Raw genomic sequence first — 22,849 nt, 5'->3', positions numbered from 1 at the left:
GAGGGCACTGCGACAAGCGGGAGTGCCGTTTGAGGAGATTGATGGATTGCCCACTAATGCATTGATGGAGAAATGCAGCCAAATGGGACTGAAGGTCCATTGTCAGTTCAGACATTGTCCTGAAAAGGACGACAGGATGTCTGTGTCAGAATTGGTTGGAATGTTGCAGAATGTGATCAGGGAGGTGGCGTCGAAGCCTGCTGAACCTTCCGCCCCTCCCAAGGAATCTTCAGAGGAGGAGAGTTCAGATGAGTGTTATCAGGTGGCGGCAGTGAAGCGTAGAAAGAAAAAACAGCACCGAAGGGAACATGATGATGAATAGGATGAAGGTCAAGCTCAGGTTGTTGCCAGTGCCTCAGGATGGTCAATAAATGATATCAGACCACATGTGGAATTACAGATTTATTGGAAAAAATCAGTACAGACAGTAATGGCATTGGTTGACACTGGGGCGGAGGCCTCGGTAATTCATGGCAATCCTGATAAAATAAAGGGAAACATTGTAGAAAAAGGAGTATCAATGCTCCACGAGCAAGTGGCAGACGTTCCAGAAATGGATGAAGTGCCTTTTGAGGTAAAACCAATCCAGGATTCTCCTGTGAAACTGGGGGTAAGATGGAGCGAACTCACCCCAGAGCAGCAGGAGCGAGCCTGGTTCACTGATGGTTCCTGTCAATATGTGGCAGGAACCAGGAAATGGAAGGCTGGGGCATTTAACCCTGGTACACAACAAGTTATGGAACTCACAGGGACAGGAAAGAGTAGTCAATGGGCGGAGTTGAAAGTAGTACACATGGTAATAATGACGGCTGGGGTGCAGGGAGTAAGTATTTATACTGACTCCTGGTCAGTAGCCCAAGGAATGTTAACTTGGATGCCAACTTGGCATGCTACACAATGGAAGATACATTCAAAAGAGGTTTGGGGAGCTGACCTATGGAAGGACATTTGGGAGAAATGCCAAAATATTCCTGTGTCAGTATTACATGTGGATGCTCATACTAATAACAATGATCCTGAATCCCTGCATAATCAGACTGTAGATAAGATAGTGAAAATTCAGGCTGTAAGACAATCAAGTCCTGGATTAGCCAAATGGGCTCACGTTACTGCTGGACATTGGGGTGTGCAGGGAACATTGAAATGGGCGAGGGACAGAGGAATAGATCTCATCATTGATGATATTAAAACTGCCATAGAAGATTGTGAACCTTGTCAACATCAGAAAAAGAGAATCCCTCGACATATACAGGGACAGATACATCGAGGTAAACAAGCGGGACAGTGTTGGCAGATTGATTTCATTGGACCATTGCCAAAAAGTAAAAACTGTAAGTATGCATGCACAGCCGTGGATACGGTGTCAGGGGTACTGGTGGTGCATCCGTGTCATAACGCCAATCAGGAGGCTACATTGAAATGTCTGTCATTAATAGAGACCTATTATGGACTACCTTTGCAGGTTCAGACTGATAATGGTACCCATTTCACTGGAAATAAGGTCAAAGAATGGGCAGAGAACAACGCGGTAGAATGGATCTATCATGTAGCATATCACCCGAAAGCTAGTGGACTCATTGAGAGAATGAATGGGTTACTGAAAGAGAAACTAAGGAAACTATCGGTTATTAATTCTTTGGACAAATGGAGAGAAAATCTGACTAGGGCAGTACATCAGTTAAATAACAGACCCGTGGGGGATGGAGTTACTCCACTGATGCTAATGGTTGCCAGGGCAGGAAGGGAAACAACTTCTACTGACCCTCCTATACGAATGTGGAAACTAACTTCTGAGGCAGAACTCCCTGTTAGAGCAACTGCGGGCTCTGTGGGATTAGATCTTAAAATCTTGGAAAGCATCACTTTAGTAACCAATAAAGTGACAGTGGTAAAAACAGGATTGGGAATACAATGTCCACCAGGAACTTATGCTCATGTGTGTCCAAGAAGTGGTTTAGCTTTGAGGGGTCTAACCATTTTAGCTGGGGTAATAGACTCAGACTATCAAGGGGAAATAGGTGTGGTGTGTCAGCATACAGGTAAAGAACCGTTGGTACTGGAAAAAGGAGACAAGATAGCTCAGTTAGTAATCAAACGGTGTGTAATGTCCAAAGTTGAAGAGATTACTAAACCTACCACTATCACTCAGAGGGGTGAAACTGGGTTTGAATCATCAGACTTTACTGCGGGGGCAAAAGTGTGGGTGGAGCAGCTCAATGGTCCTCCCAGAGCTGGAGAGATTATTGCACAGGGAAAAGATGCTGTGGTAAGTGTATTGTTCCCCGGAGAGGAAAAATGGATTAATATTCCGATAAACAAATGTTACAGGAGAGAAAATTAATGCTTGTCATTCTATCTGCAGTTTTGTATGTATCCCATAGGCGGGTGTCTGAGTGACGGTGGTTGACTGGGTCCCCTTCCCCTACAAAAGGATTGAACCTTTGTCGAGGCGATGGATGGGCTCCGCGGACCTGGTGGTGTCGGATGTTTGGTCATCGTCCTCCATGTCCTCGCTGTCATCGCACTGAGGGCACATTTCTGTTGGGGGCTCACGGAAGGACAAGTGTTGGAAGAAGGGGTCATGGGCCATCTGGAATTGGTTAGCAGTATGTCCAACCGCACTCAAGGCACATTCACATGCAGAGCAAATGACGCTTGCTACTTGGGAAACCTAACATCTACCGGTAAGATGTACCGGTGCAGAGGATGTCTTAAAATCCGAGGAAGGGTGATCAGCCCAGGGGTGTTGGTTCAAGGATCAACAGTAACCTTTAATTCTGCAGCGTGCATCTGTGCATACCATCAGGGGAATGGTACTTGCATACAAAATGGCACAAATTGGAGTATGAAGGTTGATCGCGATTTCCGGATCAGGAATGGAACTGTAATCACAGGAGGACGCGCCTATTTGTACATATTCTGGGTGCTGCCCGACACAGCTAGAGCTACGCAGACAGCTGTAGCTCCCCTGGTTCACACTTGTCAACAAATGGGACAAATAAGGGTAGCCGAATATGTGCGATGGACTGTGAAATTCCCTCCTATTCCGCCTTGCAACAGGAGGAGGCGAGCATGGTATGACACCGTGCTAGGAGGAACTGGAACTTTGTATGGTCTGGCTAACACAGCAAACAATGAGGTAACACGAACTATGCTGTCCAACACTGGAGAATACACCGCACAAGCTGTCACCAAGACTGCAAGATGGATGCCTTCGACTGTATCTAGTCAGCTAGAAGGAAGTGATGTGTGGAAAAGTGTATTTAAATGGAATCTAAAGCTTTGGAATGAAACTTATGATGCATTGCATAATTTGTCACACATAGGTAATTGGACAGTCTGTTCCTTGCAGACTATTCATGCTGAGACACAGAGAAATAGGTTTCAAATACAGGTAATGAGTAATAACTATCATGCATGGCGAACATTATGGAACATCAGTAGTTCATTATGGCTACAGCTACATGCAGAAATGACGATTTGTAATAAATCTATGTGTACTGGATACTGGGATCAGTATAATATGACATCAGTAATGACTGTGTGTAGATATCAGATACTGCCGGTGATAACCACTAAAGGGTTTTGGTATCTCCATGTTAGTGGAGAGTGGTGGGATGTTAAAACAAATCGAACATATGAAGTAAAACACTGTGATGAGACTGATAAGGGTTTAGCCTGCCCATTGGTAAAAGGACATAGCAATCCATGTTTCACTGATTCAAGGGTCGTACTCTGTGATTGGACGGTCACACCCCCAGAGGAACAGTTTTGGCAGGTGGGTCCTAACACCTTATGCGTGGCTACAATGACCAATTCCCCACAGGTACCTTCAGTTCCCTTTTCAGGTTGTCTCAAGGGTATACATATGTGGGAATGGAATAACGTGACCTATTGGTTGAGTAATTACACTGTATCTAGTCGGCTGACTAAGATACAATGGGAGGTTTTACACTCCCCTTGGACACTCTCACTGGAACGATTCAAATGCGCATTGGATGGTTCCACTGAAGTGGCAAAATTGATTGACTCTCATAGGTCCAACCTTTCCAGGCTCATGGTGTCTACTCTTGTGGCACAAGGGGAAATAAAACATGTTGCTACATTGATTGAACAGGCTTCCGCTCATCATTGGTGGGATATATTTACAGGCATGTCGAGTACCGCTAATAAAGTGCTAATTCCACCTATGATTGCAGCATTAATTATAATCAGCATTCTAACATTGTGTAATCTTATTATTTGTTGGTATGTTATTCGATTAAGAAGAGAAATAAATTGGGTAATAATGCAAAGACTACGATGAAAATTAAAGTGGAACTACAAGGTATGTTATAAATGACGTTGGTTTTGATGGGGAAATGGTGATGGATATGTTACATAAATTAGATGAAAAGTTCAAGAGTGGAATGTAATAAAAATGAACTTGTCATCTGTTGTATAATTGCTTTATACAAGTTATTGATCACTACTGTTTGTCAATCACACTTATCATGAGGATGTAATCAAGGAGAGCCGAACATAATGTGATCATGAGGATGTAATCAAGGTAATCCTGGTGGAGGTGTGCAGCTTTGCACGCACATCAGGGAATGTATAAGGAGCAGAGCAGAGCTCAGAGCTGTTAGAGCTGTTTGAAGGATTCTATTTGACGAGGTTCTTGGATTACATGTGTTATCATGGATTACGTTTTCTAACTGGGGTGTTCAGCTCTCCACCCATAAGCAACGGTAAGAGAAATGTTTTGTTCATGATTGATAACTTGTATGAATGCTGGTTGAATAAAGCCTTGTTGTTCCTCTAATATTCAAGTTGTGTTTCATTGTTTCTGGCGTCGACTTGACAACGATCCTGATTAAATAAATATAAAGTGTAAAAAGAGACTTTGAGTCTTTTAAGGTAATTAAAATAAAATAAAACATTTTATTTTAGAACAAATGGTAAATGGCCTGTGTTTGATATAGCGCCTTCTAGAGTCATGGAACCCCTCAAGGCGCTTTACAACACAATCAGTCATTCACCCATTCACACACACATTCACACACTGGTGGGGATGAGCTACGATGTAGCCACAGCTGCCCTGGGGCGCACTGACAGAGGCGAGGCTGTTGAGCACTGGCGCCACCGGTCCCTCCGACCACCACCAGCAGGCAACGTAGGTTAAGTGTCTTGCCCAAGGACACAACGACAGTGACAGACTGAGCGGGGGCTCGAACCTGCGACCTTCCGATTACGGGACGAGCACATAACTCCCGTGCCACCGTCGCCCCACATTACAAATCCTAAATAATTCTTAATGTTGGTCCCTTTTTTTTTAAATATGGCACCAAGTCACGGCAAGAGTCGTCTCAAGGCACTTCATAGTAAACTTTCTAATATAGCTCAGTTAATTAAGCCAATCAGTAAAAGGTTCCTATATAAAGAAGCCAGCGAATTGCATAGAGTCACTGACTGGCATCAGTGTCTTTACAGCAATCCTCATTCTAATGCCTCAGGTCCCTCATTCCTCTCCACATCTTTATGCGATCGGCACCTCTAAACATACTTTTCTCGTATTTTCCGTCTTCAAATAAAACGCTTGCTGCCCATCTTTGTACTCCAGTCAAAAGTGAATAAACGTTGATATTTTCAGACTTTTTCCGCGATGCGTTCTTCAATCTGCTCAGTGTCTGCCACTAATACCTCAAGACGCGAGGTGACAGGTCATTTTCTGAAGCAGACCCTAAGCTTTAGAATGAGCTACCCATCTCTGTGAAGGCTTCCATTTCAGTGGCAGTTTTTAAAGTTAGGCTGAAGACGTTTTTATATGACCTGGACTTTCTTTCCTGCCATTAATATTGCAATTTTAAACCTTATTTTAGTGTGTACAAATTTTTTTATTCCGTTTTAAACCACTTTTTGTTATGTACTAACTGCTTTTAATTTTGCTGCTCAGCCTCTTATTTCCTGTACAGCACTTTGATGTTACTTTGTACCTGTAAAGCACTATATAAATAAAGATCAAGTTGAGTTGAGTAACAAAGAGAAAACTTCAGAGGATTCTGTCTCAGTAGCCATCTGCTACGACTCACTGGGGTTGAGAAGAAAGACACACGCAAACATCCACCGACACACAAGAATGGAGTTTGACGTGTTTTGGAAGCGTAATGTGTAATAAATACTCGAAACGAAATGATAGCATCACCTAGCTTCTGGGGCGCCCCCAGAATGTTACACTGTGCTGCCGGTGGAAAGGAATTCATCCACTATAATATAGGCTAACTGCAGCGTAGTGCATTTCGCAGCAATTATGTGATACTTTTGCATCCAGTGGAAAGAAGGGGTTACTGTCAAAGGATTGCACACATGTGTGACTCCTGACCATATGCTGATCTTTCTCATAAAAAATGGTTAAGCTACAAATAATTTTGAGCTATAGGGAGCCTAAGTTGCGTCCATCTACTTCTGTACCATGGGTCCCTGAACGAACTTTTATAAGCTGATAAATCTCAAGGTACGTGACTGGCGTGGTCGAAACACCCATCATTATTTTTCATTTAAATTGCAGTACAGCATATGTGTGATCCAGGGCATAAGGCAAAGCGGATTAGAAAATGGCTCTTTTAGTCCCGTTGACTCCCCATGAGACGACCGGTAAGGAAGGAGACTTAGGCTATGTTCACACTGCAGGCAAAAGTGCATCAAATCAGCTTTTTTTCCCCACATGAGACCGTCAGAACGGCACAGACGCGATTTTTTAAAATGCGATCTGTGTCACTTGAATATGTATTACTAATTCCAATACATATCTGATGTTTTTGAAAGTGACTGCAGTCTGAACGGTCATGTAGCATTAAATCCGTCTCCCACATCACTGAGTCAGTGGAGGTGAGTGTCGTGTGTGGATGTTCCTGAGGAGAGCGCTGACAGAAGGGTTCAGGAGTGGGGATTCTCCGTGAATGAATTAATACCGGAACAGTTTTGGTAAATAATAATTCAGGGAGACAGTGGGAGTAAAATAGTTTACAGTTTTTAAAACAGTTTTCAATCCAAAACGAAAGAATTAACAAGTGTGAAAGTTTTCACTGATAGTTTATCCACAGGATCAGGATTACATCACAACTCCACCGCTTCTAGTTTGGGCTCCACTGAGTGTGACTTCTTGTCTTCTGCGTGTGAGGGTCACTTTGGGGCCATGAAGCGATTATACTGGAGAGAGTTTGGTGTCGCATTTCAGTCATAGTGTGAACAGCTAAACAAACAAACAAAAACAAAAAAAGATTTACTCAAAAAATCAGAAATGGGTATCAAGGCCTGCAGTGTGAACGTAGGCTCCCCATCGCCTGTATCCTCAATATTTGGATCAAATTATGTATTTAAATTTTTTTTTTCCTTTTTTGGTTTCCAATGTAGCCTTTTTTCAGTGGATGAAAAAGTGTTCATGTTATTTATAGAACAAGGGCAAAGGTGAGTGGCAGATCGCGTGATCCAAGGTGTGACTGGTTGTGCAACTGTGTGGAGATAAGAGTCGAGGCATCCCTATCCAAAATGTGCACATCTCTGTCCTGTCTTGACCTACTGAGCTGGTCCTTTGCCATCCACTTGTGTAAAGGAGCATTCCTCTGCACGGAACTGCATGCATGATGCCGCTCAGCTTGTTTGGTAGTTTTGTCCTAAAGGAGAACCGGTTTCTCGTCAAGTTTGAAATGAGTCTTATGCTTGAAGGAAATTCTTGTGCGGTTCTCTGAAATTGTAGGCACGTACAGAACGACAATGTTCTTTTACTTGTTTTGCTTTTCCCCTTCATTTGATTAAGTGTGTGACTGACTGCCGACTGTGGCCAATCTATTCATGGAAGGTGGGGAATGGGGAGTACCAGTCTCCTATGAGAGCCACTGGCTCACAAATGCCAAAGACACCAGGTTCACAATCTAAGCCAAAGCAGTGCAAGCAAGTAAATTATATTGTAAATTTACCAAAATGTATCAACTGCACTGCTCTAATCCATCTCTACTACAACTGCACATGCCCAGACTAGTTCCTTTTATTATTTTAACAGTGTCTGCTCTGTAGATTCCAGTATTGTTACCCGTGACTCAAATTTCTGTTTAGAAAAAGTGACAGCAGCTGCATATTTATCTAAACAAGAGATGCATTAAAAAGGTAGACGATTGGAATTGTGCAATATTCAGCATGACAAACCAAGTTAGAAACTACAAAGCCTTAAAGGAGACCAAGAATGCAGTTTATCAGCAAACTAAAACTGATCTTTGAGCCTCTATAAAGCACATCAAATTTTGTTGGGAGCTTAAAATGTCCCAGGCGCCCTGACAAATGGCCAACTAAAGCATGCATAAAAAGGCTTATTAAGACCCGTTTTCCCCGCCCAATTCACCAGTGTGTGTGTGAGTGAGTGAGCAAGTGTGTGTGTGTGCGTGCGTGCATGCATGTGTGTGTGTGTGCGTGTGTGTGTGTGTTGGGGGATTTGAAGAGAGACCAGAGAGAGACAAGTGAAAGTAGAAACTAAACTACAGTCAGGGTTTCTCAGTAAGTTCCCACTCAAGCCCTATAGAACACTGATTAATGGATGTTTTAATAAAAAAGCGTTAAAACAATATTTGCACTACATATCAAGTACTTGATTTTTTTGCACCCCTACACATGTTCTGCATTGAATTTTGTATACATTTTGTGATTTTGTATAACATTCATTTGCATAGGCAGAGATCCCAGGGGGGACGGGGGGGACGTGTCCCCCCCTCACACAGCGGTTTCCAGCAGTAAGTCATTTATCACATGCTTGTTCTACAAACTTAAATATGTATGTCAAATGTGGTCATAACTGTCAAACATAGACACCGATTATCTTTAGATTTTGATCACCGGTCGGAGATCCCTTTATGACAGACCACCACCGCCACAGTAAAAAAAAAGTTGTCACTTCATGTTCTCTGGTCATTCCAGGATTATTCCGCTATTATTATTCCATTCACTAAGGTGACCAAAAGTTCCTTTTTCCAGAAACGTACGCTTTCACGGTCTGCCCCTGGAATCTGCTGAGCATTTATAGATCGATGAAAATGTCCGCGTTTCATCCTATTTAGCAGATGAAAATGGTAGAATCAAAACTAACTGGTCCGATGTATGAAAACCACAGCGTTTAACCGCTCTTATCACGTCTTCCCCAGGCTCTGCAGTTGTTTACAATATGTCAAAGTGCAGGTGCACCGTGCAGCTTAGGGATGAGCTGGTTGCAGCAAATGTGTGGTGGAGGCACGTTGCTCAAAGCTCTCAAACATAGAGCCAAAGATCCCGTTGGCCACACAGACCCAAAAACACTATGAAAACTGAGAAAAGTGAGAGATCGATTGAAAGATAAACTATAGAGTATGTATATGTTTAGTGTTTTTGTAAAGTAAAAGCTTTTAATTTTTATTATTAAAATGAAACAAATATTTCAAGAATATATTTTTAGATTTTGTGTATCTTTTCGTTCAGTAGGACTTAGATAAAGTTATTAAATATTACAGAGTTATTCTCTAATAGCCTACAAACATTTCTATGATTTATTAAAGAGATTTCAGTCATTTTGATACTTGACTTGTGAAAGCTGATTTGAAGGTTGTTATTTTTTCTAGCCATATTTAGAAGGAAATTTTCAAATATATTAAAATCAATATGGAACTATTTGGATTTTAGTAGCTTTCATGTTTTGTGATTTAATAAAATTTTAATTTAACATTTTATGTTCTCTCTCTTCGTTGTGAAAAAGTTAGATATGTTTTAGTACTTAAAATTAATGCTTTGCATCCGTCCACACGTGTAGCTGTTGGTCAGCTAATAGCCATGTCATTTCAGGACATGTTGCTTCAACTATTAATGATCTACTTTTAAATCTTTATTCTGAATTGCTTATTCCGTTTTAGGCCACAGTCTTGTTATTGAAATGAAAACAAAAAGAAAGGATGCTTATGGAGATGTACTAAATTGGCAAGATATTACTGTTGATCAATATCCTCCAGCTCTGTTCTAATGACAATATCCCGTCTGTGTGTGTGTTGCTGTCCAACTGTCAGCAGACCAGGTCAGTTCAAATGGCAGAGAAACGAAAAATGGCAGACATCAGGTCGTTTTTTAATGCTCCAGAACGTCAAGTAAGTAGAAACTTGCATTTTGATAAAGACATCTATAAGAAAGAAATGAAATGCCTATGAAATTGTTTCTAAATGGTTTCATTTGGCAAAGTCCAGTCACTTGAGCACAGGCAGCCAGAGCCTGTCAGACACAGGCACAGAGTCTCAGGTCAGTCTCTTATAAGGACATACAGTGTTGTATGTAGAGAGCATTTTTTATGTCCCCTCCAAAAATTACTCTCTGAAGTTTTACTGTTTATTGCCCCCCCCCCCACCCAAAATTGAAATGGGATTTCCGCCCTTGTTCCTTTGTTCAATGAAGTTCTGAAAAGAAAAAAAGTCCTCACTGAAGCGATGAGTCAAGAATGAGTGTGTGACAAACACAAGCTGCTTGTATAGAGCTCCGGGAGTTGACGTCACTTCTCCCGGCATGCAACAGTTTAAATCGAAACAGCGCCATATTGGCAGGCAGAAGCCGGCAGCTGGACTATTTGTTGTTGTCAGAAAACTCAATTAAACGGGAAATATGGTAGATTCCTGTTGTGCCCCAGGATGCAGAACAGACGTGGACGACATAAGGAATGAGTCATCTACAGGATTCCCCAAGATCCGGAGCGCCGCAAATGTTGGATCATTAAGTGCTAGTGACCGGGCGAAAATGAAGCTGTGGGATCCCGAGAGTAAAGGTTTTCACTTATGCAGCGACCACTTCATATCAGGTACTTAAACCAACGTTTCCTCAACTGTGTACAGTATTTATTTTAAATGCTTTTATTACGATTCTTAGTGGGCTTCCTAAACTTATTTTGGCGTGGCTTTTTCTGTCTTATTACTCACAGCAACAAGTAAACATCACGTATTTTTAAGCAATGGTTGATCATTTGTCAGATCACACATAAAAAGCTCTTTGGATTGCTATTATCTGTCTCACCGAGACTACTTACGTGTAAATCTGTTATTTGTCTGTCCATCCATCCATTTTCATCCGCGTATCCGGAGTCGGGTTGCGGGGGCAGTAGCGTGACTTCCCTCTCCCCAGCCGCCGGAGCCAGCTCCTCCGGGTAAATCCCAAGGGGTTCCCCGGTCAGGTCCGGTGTTGTGCCGGTAAGAAGCCCGCTCCGACAGCTTCTGGCATCGGAGCGGGCAGTAGAGTCGAGAGTCCCAGACCTCTCCCCAGCTCCTCCGGCCGGGGGAATCCCAAGGGGTTCCCCCGGCCAGGTCCCGTGTTGTGCCGGTAAGAAGTCCGCTCCGACAGCTTCTGGCGTTTTTAAAAAGTATCCCAGGGCCACGGTAAGGGTCGGAGATGTTTAGTCTATTTAATTTCTGACTATATAAAACGATTTCTTCTGTTTTAAAGTGTGAAGTAAACTCCGACGAAGTAAAATCCAAGCGGATCCCGTTCATGTTCATGGTTACATCCGTGTTTGTTTACCTTTTTTGCATGCCAAAATGGCGTCCACTAACAGAGTCACGTGGGGTCCGGAGCTCCATAGGGGTTGTAGAAGGGTTGCAGACCAGTGGCGGCTGGTGATGATTTTTTATTTCCGGTGGGGCGCATTTAACAGGTGCGCCGAAAAGAGCATACAAGCTGACATTTGCATGAACTGATATGGGAAGGTGCATATGAATAACTAGGTTTTTTTTCTTTTAATAAACTTGTACTATTAACGTGTTTCTTATTTGCTTCCTTGCAAAATAATGGTTTATGGTCAGAAGAAAAATGGTTAATTTGGGAAAAAAAAATCTTTACAAAATTGGTTATTCCTAATTTTTTAAACCAACAAAATTGAAGCAGGCAGAAAAAAAAAAATGAAAAATACTCACCAAACATTAGTCGAACATGTTTGAAACGTGTCAAAAATAGGGATGGGTACCTTTGACATTTGAATCGATTCAGTACTAATTCCCGGTACCTAGGAATCGATACCGGTACTTAACGTTACCAATTTTCGATACTTTAGAGTGTTTATTATTTTAATTCTCTTTTATAATTAAATATATATTTTTCTCAATATATAACCATATTTGATAATTACCACGATAAATAACATTCAACTGTTTGTATTTTAACATCGTCCTTGTAGTTTTATAAGCTGATAATTAAACTGAAGCAAACATCTTTACTGTGAACTAAATTTACTGTGTATCTTCATTCCTTTTGCCGACTTTTTTCATTTGATTTTTCCTATTGGGAAGTTAGAATTTCCGAGGAGAAAGCGAACGCACCATTAGCTGATAACAATGGTGGCAATGGAAGCTAACATATCAAGCTAACGTTATCTTAAACAGTTTATTTAACTGCTGGAGCAGATTAAAACGATGATGCCTCACACTTAGATCGTTGTCACTGGTTTCATCTTCACCCAATCACCTGTCGCATTTAGTAAAGTGAAGCCAAACTTTAGAGCGCGTTCGTGTTCTTCTAGTCGGAAATTTAGAGTTCCGAGGAGAAACCGAACGCACCATCAGCGAAATGGAAGCTAACATATCAAGCTAACTAGGGCTGCAACAACGAATCGATAAATTCGATGAAAATCGATTACTAAAAGCGTTGGCAACGAATTGCGTCATCGATTCGTTGTGTCGCACAACTCTTCCAAAAGCGCCCCCCCCTTCCCGCCCGCCGTTGCGCGCAGACCAGAGCAAGTCAGATCAGCGCGAGGTAGAGCCGGCAGATCAGCGCGAGGGAGAGCCGCAGATCAGCGCGAGGGAGAGCCGCAGATCTGCGAGAGGGAGAGCCGGCAGATCAGCGCGAGGGAGAGCCGCAGATCAGCGTGAGGGAGAGCCAGTACCGGCAGATCAGCGCGAGGGAGAGCCGGCAGACTTGCGCTGCTGCGAACCGGTTCCGCATTGTCGCGCAGCGATCCAGGCAGCTGCTTCCAGCGCACGGTCCATTCTCAAAGTGGCGCAACCAAAAAACTATAATTGGCACACGATCGTTCATGTCCGCACATGTTCTCTATTTTCTGTCTTATTTGTGCCTGAAGCTCGCTACTGCGGAGCTCATCACCTGTGCTGTGGTGATGTCACCTCACGCAGCATCGAAAACGCGCTCTGCGCTTTTCGGTCAGGAGATCCCTTTGATCTGCTCAAAAGTAACTGATGAGGTGAAAAGGTAAGAATCCAGGCAACAGATTTTCTGGAGAATTATGAGGAGATGCAGGAAGATGAGAGACAGACAGGACAGGAAAATAGTTAAATAAAAACAAGAAAACAAAACAAAGTGTTGAAAAGTCAAATGTAGGTAGATTTATCTCCACGACACGTTTTTACCAGTAAAAAACAATAAGTTATACACATGTCATATTTATACATCTGATACAATTCAGATCACCTTCAAAACTCAGTCACACACCCAGGGCCGTTTCAAGACATTTTGGGGCCAAGGCAAAATGTCCCCCCCCCCCCCCCCCCCCATAACTGGGCTCCCCAGAAGCCTCTGTGTAATTCATGCCCTCTCCAGTAGTGTTAGTTATATGGTGTTTATAAAAGCCCCTCAGATATTACTGACATGTTCTAATATTATCAGATGAAAAACTAAATTATCAGACATGCTGTCTCATCTGCTTCTTTTATAAACTTGCAAAAAGTAACAAAACCATTTGAAAGCCACTATTTGTGGATTCTCTGAAAGTTTCCATGGAGTGTGGGACAACTTATTTTTTCATTGATCCTATCGTCTAATCTCACAGCTGAAACAAGCATCCTTAATAATCTGTGCACAGGAAGCTTACTGATGCTGTAGTAAAACAAAAGGTATAATAATTTATTATTAATAAAACCTTGTTGCAGCACTAAAGCAGAAAAATTTGATTTTGCATTAAATATGCAAAATATTTACATATGAATAGTTTTAGAGCCCTTTAATTGGCAGAATCTGATATTAATTTAGTTCTTACAAAAAATGGGTCCCAACATGGTTTGTGTGGCGTTGCCATAGTGTGACGTCATAGGCACAGATCCCCTGTCCTCTTGTTTGGAAATGGAAATATGGTCACCCTACATTAAACAAACTGTCCACCCGGGCTTTTGCGCTGCACAGAGACGCTTCGCTGCCTACGACTGAACGTCAGTTGAGAGTCAGTCTCATGCAGACTGACCAATGAAGAGAGGGCCTCAAGTTAAGACCCTCTCCTCATTGGTCAGTCCACACGAGGTGGGTCAAAGGTTACTCTGGGTGGCTTACGTGTTGTCAGGCATTCAAGTATTGAGTATATTTACTGCATATTACAGTAAAATATTCTGTATGTGACCACATTATGGTGATCCTTGGGTCGTGATGATGGAGCCCTTGAATATTGTTGCCCAGGGTACAACAAAGTGTTAATCTGGCCCTGGTTCCGCCGTCACATTCCCGCAGAAACTGGTTGATCACACCGGGGCCAGACTACTAGCATGTGGTTTTACAACCACAATGTCCTCAGAAGCAAAAACGCTTTTAAAAGGGATGGAGGAGTCCTAACTGTTGCTGCAGGCGTGTTGTGTGAGAGTGCAGTTATATACTGGTTAATATATTTTTGGGTTCAGTTGCTTTCATGTGGCCTAATGTGAGTCTATTTGGGATCATTGGAATGATCAGCAGCATTTCTTGATGTGACTTTATGACAGTTGCCCAGGGCATCATCGCAAGGAGGATGGCATTCATTTACTTTTGTTTTATTTGGTATTTTTTCAGTCAGTTTTGGAAATAGTGATCAATTTTGATTAATTCACAGCCTATGTTTAATTACATTTAAAATAAATATTAACAGATGAGATCAAACAAAACAGATGAGAATTGCCCTTAAGCTGTTTAACTTGGACCAAGCATTTTAGGTCACAGATAGATGTAGCTTAGGGTCTCTGTCTATACACCTTATAAGACAATTTAGGTGATGGCATGTTGTTTTTCTGCTATTGAACTGTTTTCTAATAATGTTGTGTTAAATAAAGTGAAGGAAGGAGAGAAATAACGTTTCCCTAGCAGTTTTTAAAAATTTCCCCATGTAATCCGATTAATCGATTAATCGTGTCGAGACCCCATCCGATTAATCGATTATCCAAATAATCGTTTGTTGCAGCCCTAAAGCTAACGTTATCTTAAACATTTTATTTACCTACCGGAGCAGATGAGGATGTCTCACTTAGATCGTTGTCGCTGGTTTCATCATCACCCAGTTACCCATCACATTTAGTGAAGTGGACCCAAGCTTTAGCGTGCGTGCTTTCTACCATGCTGCTCTGTTTACAACTCACTCGCAGCGAGCAACGACATAACGCTCTTGCGCATGCGCAGCTGTCTTGGCAAGTTCTTGTTATGAAGGACAGGTACCGAAACGAGGCACCGTTTGAAATGAAGTGAATCGGTGCTCGGCCGGTACTATGGAATTCGGTCGGTATCTTAAAAAGTACCAAATTCGGTACCCATCCCTAGTCAAAAACATAAATATTTAATCATTATTTCATTATGTTTCTAGTCAAAAACAAATGTTTTTCAGGAGACACATGGATTAGAAAAGTGCTCAGTTTTTGAATGTATTAAAAATAGCCTCATCGCTCATAATTCTAATAAATCTGAAATTTGCAGTTGTGCCGACTGGGCTGATTTCAGATGAGCTACCCACATATCATCTCCAGGGAACACCAAATCACCATTGTTAAGCGTCACACCAACAGACCAGTAACAGCTAAATTGTCAATTAATATTGAGCACGTTTTTGGAACAATTTTGCAGTTACCGGTCTGTCAGTGTGGCGCATAACAATGGTGGGGTTTTTGGTATATTTTGTGATTCCTATGTTCTTTTTCTTCCTGTGAGACTGGTGGGGTGGCACCCTAGCATCCCCTATGGACAAGCTTCCACTGTTGCAGAATAAAGTTGCTTTTTCAAGAGCACTACTCAGAGCAACTCGGACAGAAGCAGCTCGGCCCAACCACTGTTCCCAAAGGCACGGTTTGGCTTTTTCCCTCTTCTTTCCCCTAGGGCTGGGCGATACGGTCTAAAATCAATATCACGATATATTAAGGATTTCACCTGGATAACGATAAATGGACGATAACTACAGGTATGCACAGAAACAAAAGTTGTCCATTAGATGGGGCTGTCGCATGTATTAGGTTCAGTCACATTTTTACGCGATTCAAGATGATACAGCTTCTTAAAAGGGACATGAATATTGCCAACCTACACACATCTTTTAATTTTTTATTATCAAATTTATTGACATGGGATAAATAATCACAATAAGAGTCCGAAATTATGATAACGACAAATTTTCGATTTATTGCCCAGCCCTACTACCTCCCCTATTTTTAGCCCCTGTTCTGTTGATGTACATGGCAAGGTTGACCCCTCGTTCACATCAGCTGCAAAGCACCGCAAAGCGGATTGCTCACAATGTTCGCGCGCTGCTCCTCTGCTCACACCAGGCGAGAAGTTTTGATGAGTGCTTATGCCCATGCCTACCGTTTTTCAAACCCCCACCCCATGTCTTTGCTGTGTGTGTGTAACCAGTTTGCCAGCAACATCACCATTTTGCAGCTTAGTTGTGGTTCTGTGGATCACACAAGTTACCTTACACAGTTTACTGATCACCTCGTGTTGTTTTGTCATAAGTAGGGTTGTCACGGTAACCGGTGTAGTGGTAAACCCTGGTAAAAAAGTAGACAATAATAATAACCGTCTTGTTTTTAAAAAAAATATATTATCTTGGTGGATTACCGTGGCTGCGGTGTAGGCGCGGTGACCCTTACCAGCCACCGTATCATCTGCTGAAGTTGCCGGCAGCACATGCACACTTTGTTGTTCACAACCAAAACTTTCTTGAGAAGCTAAAGCTGAAATAATGGTCAAAGGAGGAGACGGCAGTGCTCAGGAGGACATTTTTTATCCCTCAAAGAAGACAAAGTCGGAAGTACGGGCATTTTTTTGGATATTTGAAGAATGCCGAGGGACAGTTGATAGAAGACGGCTATCCTGTTTGCAGCACATGCAAACAGGATAGCCGTGTCTGTGAAAGGCAGCAACGCTTCAGATCTCATGACACATCTGCGTGACCATCACCTACATCACTCTACAGTCAACGCAAGGCAAGCTAACGTTAGCATTTTAGCTAAAATGCGTGATCCGAGGGTTTGGGTTGAGGGAGAACGCAACGAGTCGCTATATAAAGCAGCCGCAGCGCCGCTACCTGCATATAAACTGTGTCGCAGACACCCCCATGTTGAAATGACGCTATGCATTACGGGGCTCCCAGGGGCAGATAAGAGTTCGTCTCTCTCCGAGAATAATTATGAATTTAACAACGATTACTGCCTGATGACATTTTCCCACATCTGCAAAGCTCACTGGAAGAACACAAACTGAGGATGATATTTTCCTGATATAGGGTTTATTACTCAAGTAAGGGTAAAAAAGTATCTGATTACAAGGCTACTTGAGTACTGAGTATCATCTGATCTAATATTTTTAAAATGACATCAAGCAGACAAAAAATAAGTTATGGGCAAATATTGGTATTTTAAAGACTAAAGGGGAAAAATGTAAACAAATAAACAACATAATTACAAAATAACACATTTTAGGCAAAATTTAGACACAAACTGAGGACAATATTTTTCTGATATACAGGGTTTATTTAGTTGTCTGAAAATGTAACACATTTTAAAAAAATACCGTGATAATACTGAAAACCGTGATAATTTTTGTCACAATAACCGTGAGGTTAAATTTTCACACAGTGAAAACCCTAGTCATGAGTAAAAATCGTTCACCCCACCTCCCACGGGGTTTACCCCTTCCCCTGCACTTATGAGGGGCGCACCCACTTTCTGTCATGGAGCTGGCATGGGAAGAAAACAACACTCATATGGGCTGACTCAAACCACACTGAACAGAGCTGTTTAAGACTGAGTAGTGCTCCTGGAAAAACACATAAACAATGAAGTAAAGTACTAGCCTAGTGAACTAGACCAAATTCTTGCTTTGCAAAGTTTGTTAAATAATACATTTGTTTAGTCTGGCTTGCCAGGCTAGTAAAGTACCAGAACGGACCACAAGCTGTGGATCTATCGGACGTTCATTTATAGTCAGGATTTTATCAGTACATCCTAAAACCTGAGTGGTGTGTGCTAGTTTTTCTCTCTTTCAACAAGGCGCTTGCAAGCTGAAGCTAACAGCTAGCTGGTGCTAATAGAGGACCGGCTTACCGTGGCTCTGCCGTAGCGTTGCTGTGACCAGTCTTTAAATAATGCTGACGCTGAAGTGGGTTGGAACATGTAGCTGTAGCAGGAGTGGTTACACTGCAACGTTACTATAAAAGCTTGCTCTGAAAAGGAGATTTTCTCACCTTTTCAACTTTGTAATTTACATAAAAAGTAGGTCACACACGGCTTTGACATGATACATTTGACTAGGCTTGGGCGGCATTACGGTACAACCATATACAGCTAGAGTTAAAAAATAGCAATGTGTCAGTTCCAAAACTGTTATGAAACAAAAAGTACACATAGGAGACATGGTTTAAAAAATAAAAGCAAAAATTAATTAAAAAAAAAGATAAGTAAAAATCATTTAATGTAAAAGAAAACAAAAGTGTGGTTGAATTTTCATTTTTACTTAAATAGTTTAAAATGTTTTGTCCAACTTTTGGAGACTTATAAACTTAAACTATAAACGTGACAGCGTGGGGGACGGCAGCTCGCGCACCAGCTGACTTGGTGTCTAAAAACAACACACACACAACTTCTGCAGTATTGGGAGTATTTCTGGTTGGAAGGAAACTTAAAAGGAGAGCCGGTAAACACTGATGAGGTAATTTGTGCAAACAAAAGACGACAGCGAAAGATGCAGGCCCTGTTGGAACCGTGGAGGAGCGAACCGTAGCAGAAAAAGCACCTTTCTGTCTGAAGCCTATTAAGAGACAACAACACGCTGCCAGCCTTCCCCAGATGTCACGACTAGCATCAAAGTACCTGTATGGCGGTGCCACAAGCTCATCAAAGCGGGTTTTCAGCAGTCAGAGATTAAAGCCTGAAAAAGTATACATGCTGGTTTTTCCAGGTAAAAAAAATCTTTTTATAAGCTGCGTTTTTTAAAAGTTGTTAATATTATGTGTGTTAGGTTGTATTCGTTTTATTAACAGGGGTGGACCGTTAAAGCGCCCGAGCGCCATTGGCGCTAAATTTTCTCGTCGGGCGGTAAATACTTGACGACTTACCGCCCGGGTGGCGCCCAAGCTTTATTTGTCATTTACACACCGGCTTTCGCCTACATCATGGCCCCGCCCTGTAGGAAGCTGCCGTTTTCGTTTCGCGCGCGTGAACCTGCGCGCCTCTAGCCACCTACTGCACTTGTACGATTCGTGCACGTACTGCACGATTATTTATAGTCACGTGAACTATAAGTCACTATTAAAGACGAAGTGGAACCACGCTAGAAACACACAAGCACGCAGGAAGATTGCGCCACCACTGGGATTGGATTTCTTGATGAAATCTCCGGCAAAACGCTTTAAAACTGGTGAGGAGAAGCGAGACAGTTCGAAACGGTATGAAGCAGAGAAGCGTGTGCGTAGGTGGAACGATTCTTGGCGGTTTAAAGAAGACGGGAGGCACAGAGAATGGCCGTGTTCGAGTTGAGCAGCGCCTCGCCTGGAAAACAGACGGAAGCAGCAGGGGGAGTGGCTGAAAGCCGGCGTTTACGCCGGGGACACACCGGCCGCGGAAGCGCCCGAAGCGAATCGCTCACGAAGTCCGGCCGCTGCTCGCCGCTCCTCAGTTCAGATCAGACGCGCCCCATTCGAGGCGCGCCTCGGCTCCGCTGTGGTTTTTCTTTTAACTACCTGGTGTCCTCAATTTCCTCTACATGTGTGTGTGTGTGTGTGTGTGTGTGTGTGTGTGTGTGTGTGTGTGTGTGTGTGTGTGTGTGTGTGTGTGTGTGTGTGTGTGTGTGTGTGTGTGAGTGTGAGTGAGTGAGAGGAGAGAGAGAGAGACTATGGTGTGAACCAGTTGTTTCTGCCAGTTGAATCTCTTGGATTTCCCTACATGTGTAGCTCGGGGGTGACGATGGATGAAGATATCGCGTTAGCATACTTGTTCAATTTTCAATTTTAATTCTGGTGCCTGTTAACAGCTGAAACCCATCCTCACGTGCTTGTGGATGTCATATATTGTATATGGAGACATGACTGTAATAATAAGTAAAGGTTAGCAGCTGTAGCTTCAGTGTGCTCATAGGAAACGTGACAAAAGAACACAAAACACATTCCTCTTTATGGCCTATATTGTTGTCATCATCAACGTAACATGATTTACAGAATACATGTGACCAACTAACATTTAATGTTCTACCACCGGATGTTTGGATCAAAATATGAACCAATCAGATCTTTGATCAGGTGAGAGCCAGGTGTTTCCCATCATCCTCTAGGTTTTGCAGCCAAGGGAGAGCAACTGCAGCGCCTTGCTCCAAAATCTGCGGCCGCCTTGATCTCACGAGGTTATCGTTGCCTACGTATGCATGACGTCAGAGCAAGTCGGCGTCAATTCGGACACAAATCTAACCGGCATGCACTGCTCGCCGATCACCGCTGGTCTAATCTGCGCAGAACTGGCTCATCTCGAACACAGCCAAAGGCTCGAGTACAGCAAAGTGGAGTTGGTGATGTACTGCGTTGTATGCTGGAAGTATGCGAAGACAAAATTGTGTTTTGTTGAGGGAACAAAAAAATTCAAACTTGAATACGTTATTATGTTTGTGAATGTGTACAAAATAAAGGTTTATTACATTTAAAATGGTTCAGTTGTTATTTTGACTCGTTTTGGCAGCTGACCAGCGGGGCCGGTAGATTCTTGGCGGGGCCGGTAAATATTCAGAGTTACCGGCCCGGCTGGCTGGTTGGTTTTGAAGTTAATGTCCACCCCTGATTAATGGTGTTTGTTATTCAGTTTCTGAACAGTGAAGGTCCAAACAAACAGCTTAGTAATGTAACTTGTGACTTACATCGGAATTTCTTTAATTAGCCCCGGTAATGCCATACACCTTGGTCAAATGTGGAGGAAGCTGGACGGTATAAAAATTTGGATACCGCCCAAGCCTAGTTTTGATCACCCAAGCTGTCTTTATTCAACAACAAGGAAAATGTTGGTTTACTTTCTTGGTCCCCTTTAACATCTAGACATTTTTCTGGGTCAGTGCAACAGGTCACTTTTTAGATGCTTCTACTGGAACCAGAGACCCACGATACCGGAAGAAACGAGATTATGCTAAACACCCGTCACTGTTTTCTATGTCCAAACGTCTTTTGTTGTCCATGACTTCAAATGGTGTTTTTCTTTTTGGGACTCTGGTAGTTTGCCCTAAAGTTGTTGTGGTAGCAGCTGGCTGTTTCTCCCTCTCTGATATCATGGAGCGAAGAAGCTCTCACACCAGTGATATTCTGTTGCTAAATACGCAAATGCGTAAAGAGTGGAGGATCCTGGGAAGTGCGTTGGTTCGGCGAGACTGACAACTGGATGGTCCAATAGTTGCTTTTGGTTCGAAAGGTGGTATTGGCAAGGTTTTTAGACAAATGCAAGAAAACCACTTTAATTTTTTTAATCACAATATATTTATAGCTATACTATTTTAGAACATTGTTAAGAGGCATGCCATTGCAGCTTTAAATGCTAATTCACACCAACAAAAAATGATGGAAGTTCTTAAATCTAGAATATATATATTTTTTTACCTTTTTCGATTGTATTCAGTGGATTATCCTCTCAGGTGAATCAAACTCAGGTTTGGCAAATGAAAGTTTTTACAATAACTTTTACATTTGTATTTGCCCTCAAACCAGATTTGGTGCATCAATACAATAAATCCATGACAAAGTTCCGATCTCCAGTGGACTGCATACTATTACTTTGTTCAAATTAAAGTGCTTTATCTCTTTAGACAAGACATTGTCTGCTTGTCATTAAGTCATCAGAAGTAAGTGTGATAGTCACATCAGGCCAGTGTACTCACAATGCAAATCACCCATTTGTTTGTTTATTTTTGTGGTACTAATTTGGGTTTAGAAAGCAAAATGAAAGACAGTATTTATGAGGAAAACGCTACTAGAACAAAGGCAATGTACATAAATAGTGGAAGTTGGACTGCAGGTGAGTGGGACCAGTGATTCCAGTTCAGCTGAAAACAAGGCTCTCACTGGAGCACCACAATTACAAAGTCTGATCTTAACACAAATAAAGAGTTGGGGATTAAATGAGGATTCTCACGTTATAAAGTTAAAACGATGTTAAATTACATGCCTCAAGCTCCAATCGAAAGTTAATTCAGCTGCTGCGGCTCAATGGCCTGAAGTTTACCAGCAGAGTGGTTCGTGTTAGCCTAGCATACCGCAAACGTCTAACACGACTCACATTATAAATTAAACCGAATATATCGACTAAAAAAGTGCCTTATGTAAACTTGATCAATTAAAACCTACTGATATTTGATTTTCTTTCATCAGTCAGTCGCGTTGACGCGTTTAAAAACACAACTGATTATCTAGCTTCGTGAAACATTTTGAGGCAGCTTGAACAAAACAAAAAACACCTACTTCAGTAACTTCCCCTGAAAAGGTAAACTTGGCGTACCTCTAAAGTCTTCTTATCTGTAACAGCCCCACTCGGCGGTGTCGATGTTGTTCAGTTTGTCCTCTGCGCCTCAGCCCATCTCCTCATATCCAGAACATGAATCTGTCTCCGTCACGCTGCGGAGTGGAGGCCAA

The 22,849-nt window shown here is 42.3% G+C and overlaps 1 protein-coding gene across 8 annotated transcripts in view; it reads right to left on the bottom strand.

Moving 5' to 3' along the window:
* LOC107375926 (pleckstrin homology domain-containing family A member 1) overlaps positions 1-22,849 on the bottom strand; it is a 40,598-nt gene extending 17,749 nt beyond the window's left edge. For all 8 annotated transcript variants that reach the window (XM_015944756.3, XM_015944755.3, XM_015944757.3 and 5 more), the window contains exon 1: positions 22,716-22,849. The gene's annotated coding sequence lies outside the window, so the exon portion shown is untranslated. The remainder of the gene's footprint in view (positions 1-22,715) is intronic.

This window comes from Nothobranchius furzeri, chromosome 12, assembly GCF_043380555.1.
Source record: "Nothobranchius furzeri strain GRZ-AD chromosome 12, NfurGRZ-RIMD1, whole genome shotgun sequence".
NCBI classification, from domain to species: Eukaryota; Metazoa; Chordata; class Actinopteri; order Cyprinodontiformes; family Nothobranchiidae; genus Nothobranchius; species Nothobranchius furzeri.
This window is presented reverse-complemented; position numbering and strand designations above follow the sequence as displayed.